The sequence below is a fragment of the Galeopterus variegatus genome, unplaced genomic scaffold (assembly GCF_000696425.1).
Source record: "Galeopterus variegatus unplaced genomic scaffold, G_variegatus-3.0.2 Scaffold13693, whole genome shotgun sequence".
Taxonomy (NCBI): Eukaryota; Metazoa; Chordata; class Mammalia; order Dermoptera; family Cynocephalidae; genus Galeopterus; species Galeopterus variegatus.
The window spans coordinates 27405-33925 of NW_007739804.1; the positions used below are offsets into that span (position 1 = coordinate 27405).

The following is a 6521-nucleotide window of genomic DNA, read 5'->3' on the forward strand; positions in this document are numbered from 1 at the left end:
TTTTTAAAAAAAAATTTAAAAAAAAAAAAAAAAAAAAAAAAAAAAAAAGACTTAAACACTGAAAATTATTTTAAAAATAAGAGAAATTAAAAAAAATACTGAATAAATAGAGAGATACTGTAAGTCCAAGGCCTGGAAGATTATGTATTGTAAAGATGCCAAATATCTCCAGATTAATCTACTGATTCAATATAATCTCTGTCAAAAGCCAAGAAGACTCTGGCAGAAGTTGAGAAGCTGAGCCTAAAATTCATATGGAAATGCAAGAGGTAACCAAAATAATCAAAAATTTATATTGAAGCTACATTAATCAAGACAACTTTGGTATTGGAATAAGGTAGATATATACATCAGTGTAATGGAATCGAGGGTCTAAATTTAAACATATTTATGATTGATTTTTGAGAAAGCTGAAAAGGGAATCCAAAAGGGAATGATACTATTTTCAACAAATGGTGATGACTAATTGTAGAGGGTTAGAAATATTGATTCTCATTTGATTTGAGAATAGGGGTTTTAGGTAAGAAAATGTGTGGGGCAAAAGCGCTCGGGTAGGAGGCGATGGCCAACAACCAGAGGGCAAAAGCCCGTCAATCAACTCTAATCTCTGCTTAAGTATGGGACTGTGTACTTTAATGATTTAGAGCTAACAGGTGGCTGTCATACCAATCCAGCTGAGAGATTTTAAGAATTGTTGAAGGGAAGGATGTGAAAAAATGTTTGCTAGGGGAAAGCTGTTTGTTGATGGAAACTTTATAGATAATTATACTTAGATTTTACCATAAGAATGCAACTTTTACTTACATTATTGAAGGAGAAGTTATACTTTAGATAATGATTGCAGTTTGACCAACTTAGCTTTTCACAAATTGTACTTTGGAGTGCCACATTGTTAATTTTACTGATGTTACTAGTTTGCATTGTTTAAAGTATACTTAGCCATAGATAACTTCTGTAACACTGCCCATGTCTTTGTGCTCTTTTGTAATAATTTAATCAACTGATATTTCCTGTGAAACTTCCTTGCCTTTACAACAAAAAACAGAAGCTAACTTTGAATCAGGGCTGTACCCATTGATCTCCTTCTAATAGAGGAGTTGTTGAAGTACAGTCCCTTTGGGCTGCTCATGGCATTCATAGGGCATTGAGTAATCCTTTTTTCATCTCCGTTGCACAGTAAGAATTGTAACAATTAATTGGGTATTCATACACAAAAAAGATGAATTTAAATATTTACTTTACATCATATACAACATTAACTCAAAATGAATGTTGTCTTAAACTTAGGAGCAAAAAGTATCAGAAAGTTATGTATATGATGATAGATTTATATCAAGAACATAAAAAGAACTCTTACAATTCAATAACAGAAAGACAAATAGTTTTAAAAATAGGCAAAAGCTTTTAATAGAGAAGATGTGATCTAATATGAATATGAGCAAGATGAAAAGAGACAGCAAAACATGCCATGAGTTTAAGGTGCCTCCACTGAGAAATTAAAAAAACTAGAAGCAAACCCTAAGAACAACAGTTTTCCAAGTCATCCCTTTGTCTTGTCTCACAGGGTTTTAGTCATGTTGGTAATTCACCATATATTTGTCAGTGACAGATTTTCTTTTCTTTTGTGAAAGATTTTTTAAAAAGGATGTTTGAGTAGAGAGGAGAACCATAATGTCTCTTCAGCCAGTGTGCAGTCTCTGGCAGATCAATTTTAGAAATATAGGGTATGATAGTTGAAAATACATTGATATTTATTTACTTGAAACTACTTTTTGACCATGTATACTATGAAAAGTCATGTGTACCCCCAATGAGATACAGAGACAAGCAGAACACCATGGCCTGGATTGACATTATAATGTCAGAAGGAGAGCACACCTGGATTACTGAGTTGATCCCATCTGATGGCTCCAGCATTGGATATGCATTAAGGACATACTCAATGCCATGTGAGTGGGAAAACCCAGAAAGCACATTACTTTTTTCCTGCAACTTATTTTAACTTTGACCAAATTACAACCATCTATATGTTCCTTATCTCTTTTGTAAGACAGGCATTTAAAAAAAGTCTCTTGACTTGTTATTATTAAAATTAAGTTAGCTAACACTTCTATGAAGTTTAGAATAGGTTCTAACACATATGTTACTTAAATATGTGTGAACTATTATTAGAGTTTTCTAACTGGTAGGTTCATAACTTTTGTTGTATTTTAAGGAATTCTTGTGTTGCTTTAGATACTCTGCCCTAAAGGAAGTAAGGGTAATTTGTAATATTATGAGAAAGGAAAAGTTTATAATAAATATTCCTGTTATTTCATAATTGCAGTATGAGCTGTGGCTCCCATATTTGATTCCAGGATGTAGAATTCCATAATGGACTATGAAATTTGAAAGGAGCATGTTTGGTTTTAAATAATTATTTTTCAATTTAGGGCTATTAAAAAAATGAGGGTATTCCATAGAGACTAATTATATATTGTGTCTTATATCACCTGTATTTTAATATGATTTTTATTTTGTTATACCATCAATACTAAGAGCTGTTTCACTCAAGGGACCCATTTCCCAGGAGTTTCAATTGCAGTATAAGTGTCTGACTGTGTGCTATACACATCTAACATCCTCAGTACCAAGAAGGAAACGTCTGTTCCCCAGGTTTGTTAGCAAAAACTAGACTCTGATTACTTGAAAATGGATGAATATATTTTCTGAGAATGTAGCTATTTTAAAAATATTTCTAACTCATCTCTCTTTTAATTAGATAATATTTGTTAGAACCCCTATTATGTTCATTTACTCTTTATAATGCTTTTGCCTTTTAGTTTTCAGGGGCAGTTAATGGAAAATTAGAACTATTTTCTCTATAACATCAAACACTGATGAGTATGAGAGAATGTGAAGTAAACAAAGTGGTAGATTTCCTCTCTCTCTCTCTTTTTTTTCTCTCTTCCTACCAATTCCCTTCATAGAATGTAGAATTGAAGGCTGCAGTGGATCTCCCTAATTGTCACAGAAGTTCTGAGACTTTAACCACGTGTTTGCAAGCTGGTGATGATGAGTGTCAGGACATGACAACAATGTGTGCTCAGGAAAGAAGATAAATTCTTTTGGATTTGCCATGAATTTATAATAGATTAGTTTCCTATTATATGCATAGAACATGAAGAAGAGAGTTTTCCTTATCACGTTTCCTCTTTTATCTCTTTAGCAGGCAAATAACTCTTCTTTGGGGATGGGGGTTTGGGGAATTAGGTGAACGAGTAAACCATGACTTCAGGATCATGATTTGTTTCCAACCCTTAAAATTACATCAAGATACAGAGAAAGTCCAAGGCTGCTTTTCTAGTCTAGACTTTTTACTCAGTTTTGATCACACTGCGTTAATGAAGTTATGTACGAGCATATGCTCCTCCTGTGGTCTAAGAAGGGAAGCGACTAAAGTTCATCAGCTTCCATATTCCTTTTCTTTAAATGGAAGGCTAGGATTTTAGTTCCCTCTTACATGGAATACATGGCTTAACCACTTTCTCTAACCTACTTTTTGAGATAACTTGAGAAAGTTTCACATAGGTATTTTTTAAAGTGCATAAAGTATTTTCTTTCAGGGTTAAAACCTAATTAAAGTGTTGCTATGATACATCTATCTCTATCTATATTCGTGATTTTACATCTACATATAAAAATCAATGTGCTGTTAGTATTACTTTTCAAGTTAGATGCCTCCAAAACATAATTTCAATTAGAGTGATAATTTTCCACCCTAGATATAATGCACCATAGTTTAGCACTTCCTCTATTTTTGACTGGTACATTTTTTCCTATTGTTGATATCATGAACAATGCTGCAGTACAGCTTTTAACATAATTTTTAAATCATTTTTTCAATATAATTAAACATTTCTTATAACAGATTACAAAAAATTTTGCATAAAAGAAAAGATGTTTTTGCTTTTATTATGCGTGAATTAGAGCTCCAAATACATGTTTCCCAGTTACTTTCCAGAGAAATGTATGCAAGAATTCATCTTTTACAGCCATTAACATTGATCATTATCATTAAAATTATTATATTACATTGTTAATTTTATAAGTAAAAATTATTAGTGATTTCAGAGTACATTTTAATTCTTTCTTTTTCATTTTGAATATTTCTAAATTTAAAGGATCTTTCTGAGCATGCAATCCTGAAAAAATTTATCACACTGCACAACAGTTCACTTGCAGAGCACCTCAATGTCTGGAAAGTACTGATACTGATACACTGAAGTAAAAATATTAGACTATATCATGTAGAATGGCAATAGCTGTCACCCTGCTTGCATACAACTTACTAAGTTTTTCAGGGAATAGGAGTTAATTTTTACATCGCTTCAAAATGTACCATTGAATCTATTTCAGAATCCACTGAACCACTTAACTTAATGAATCATCTGTTGTGGCAAATAAAAATTGGCAATCAATTAAGGTTACTGTTACTACTTAAATTAATTTTGATTAGTAGCTTCTACTAAAATATTTAACATTTTGAATTATTTGACAATTACATTTTTATTATACCGCATAAATATGCTATGTTTGATATCAATGTTATATTTTTCTGAAGTTAATATAAACCTGCTATATACTCCCTTTTTCTCATCCTAGGAGAAATGCAAAACTTACTTTTTTTTCCCCAAACTTGACTTATACCGGCAATGGGTGAGGAGAACTGCAGCTCTGTGACAGAGTTCATTCTCCTTGGATTATCTGATGACCCTGAGCTGAGAGTCTTCCTCTTCCTGCTGTTCCTTCTCATCTATGGAGTCACAGTTTTGGCCAACCTGGGCATGGTTGCCCTGATTCGAGTCAGCTCTTGACTTCACAGCCCCATGTACTTTTGCCTCAGCCACTTGTCCTTTGTGGATTTCTGCTACTCCTCAACCATCGTGCCAAAGATGCTGGCTGATATCATAAACAAGGACAAAGCCATCTCCTTCCTGGGGTGCATGGTGCAATTCTACTTGTTTTGCACATGTCTGGTCTCTGAGTCCCTCCTACTGGCAGCGATGGCCTATGACCTCTTTTTGGCCATCTGTAACCCACTGCTCTACATGGTCACCATGTCCCAAAAGCTCTGTGTGGAGCTAGTTTCTGGCTGCTACCTCTGCGGAACAGTGTGTTCTCTGATCCACTTGTGCTTGGCTCTTGAGATACCATCCTATAAATCGAATGTCGTTAACCACTTCTTTTGTGATCTACCACCTATCTTTTCTCTGTGATCTATCACCTATCTTTTCTCTTGCCTGCTCTGACGTGTTTATTAATGAACTCGTGGCATTTATTGTGCCCACTTTCAATGAGATCATCACCATCACGATCATCCTCATCTCCTACTTGCTTATTCTCATCACCATCCTGAGGATGCGCTCGGCAGAGGGAAGGCACAAGGCTTTTTCCACCTGTGCCTCCCACCTCACAGCCGTCGTTGTCTTCCATAGAACAATCCTTTTCACTTATTGCTGACTAAATTCAGGAAATGTTGGGGATGCTGACAAAGTGGCCACAGTGTTCTACACTGTAGTGATTCCCATGCTGAACCCCCTGATCTATAGCCTGAGGAACAAGGATGTGAAAGAAGCTTTTAGAAAAGCAGTGAGATCCAAATTACTTTCTGAGGATCTATTTTTTTAGGTGGACTCAGGGTTGCAAAAAGGGGCCTTTAAAGGGGGTTGCTTTTGGAAGAATGCATATGAAATATCAAATACAGAAATATTCTTGGAGCCAGAGAATTATGTATACTTTTTTGTTGCCCAAGTGACTATATATGAAATTATATGTTATGCCCATTATTCAATAATTTAAATGAAAATTCCATCTTTGCTGCTCTTCTCCAGTCTTCCATCAGTCTGTTGCATTGTGGAATGGTGTAAATTAGACTCCATTTCTTGGTTTGAGATAAGACCAATACATTTCCATAGAGACATCTCTTTTCATCACCTTTAATGCATGTAATCCAGGTTCTGACTCTGATGACTAAACTTGAGTAGGACACCTAAACTCATTTAACTTCAGTTTTCTAAAATATAAATGAGATGAGCTGCCAGCCTAAGAGCGTTATTATTGGCCTTAAACATAACAAAAACTGTAAGAACCTGGCCCATAAAATACACTCTCATTAATGATTCCTAAAAAGACATCCTTGAGGACAAGTGTCACTTTCTAACCATTAAAAAATAAAGATTCTAGTATCTCTGGCATAGACAGGTACTCATTCTTTCTTTTTTTTCAATTTTATAAATATATAATTGACAATTAAAAATTGTATGCATCTAAGGTACACAACTGAATGATCAGATGTATGTATACAATGTAAAATAATCATCACTATTAGGAGAATTAAGACATCCATCACCTCATGTAGTTACTATTTAGGAAGCTCACTCCCTCTGTCTTTTTTTTTTCCTTTCCTTTCCTTTTTCCTTTCCTTTCCTTTCCTTTCCTTTCCTTTCCTTTCCTTTCCTTTCCTTTCCTTTCCTTTCCTT

The 6521-nt window shown here is 34.4% G+C and overlaps 1 pseudogene; it reads left to right on the forward strand.

The window, feature by feature from the left end:
- The first annotated feature begins 4694 nt into the window (after nucleotides 1-4694).
- Nucleotides 4695-5670, forward strand: LOC103581690 (annotated as a pseudogene).
- Nucleotides 5671-6521: the final 851 nt, after the last annotated feature.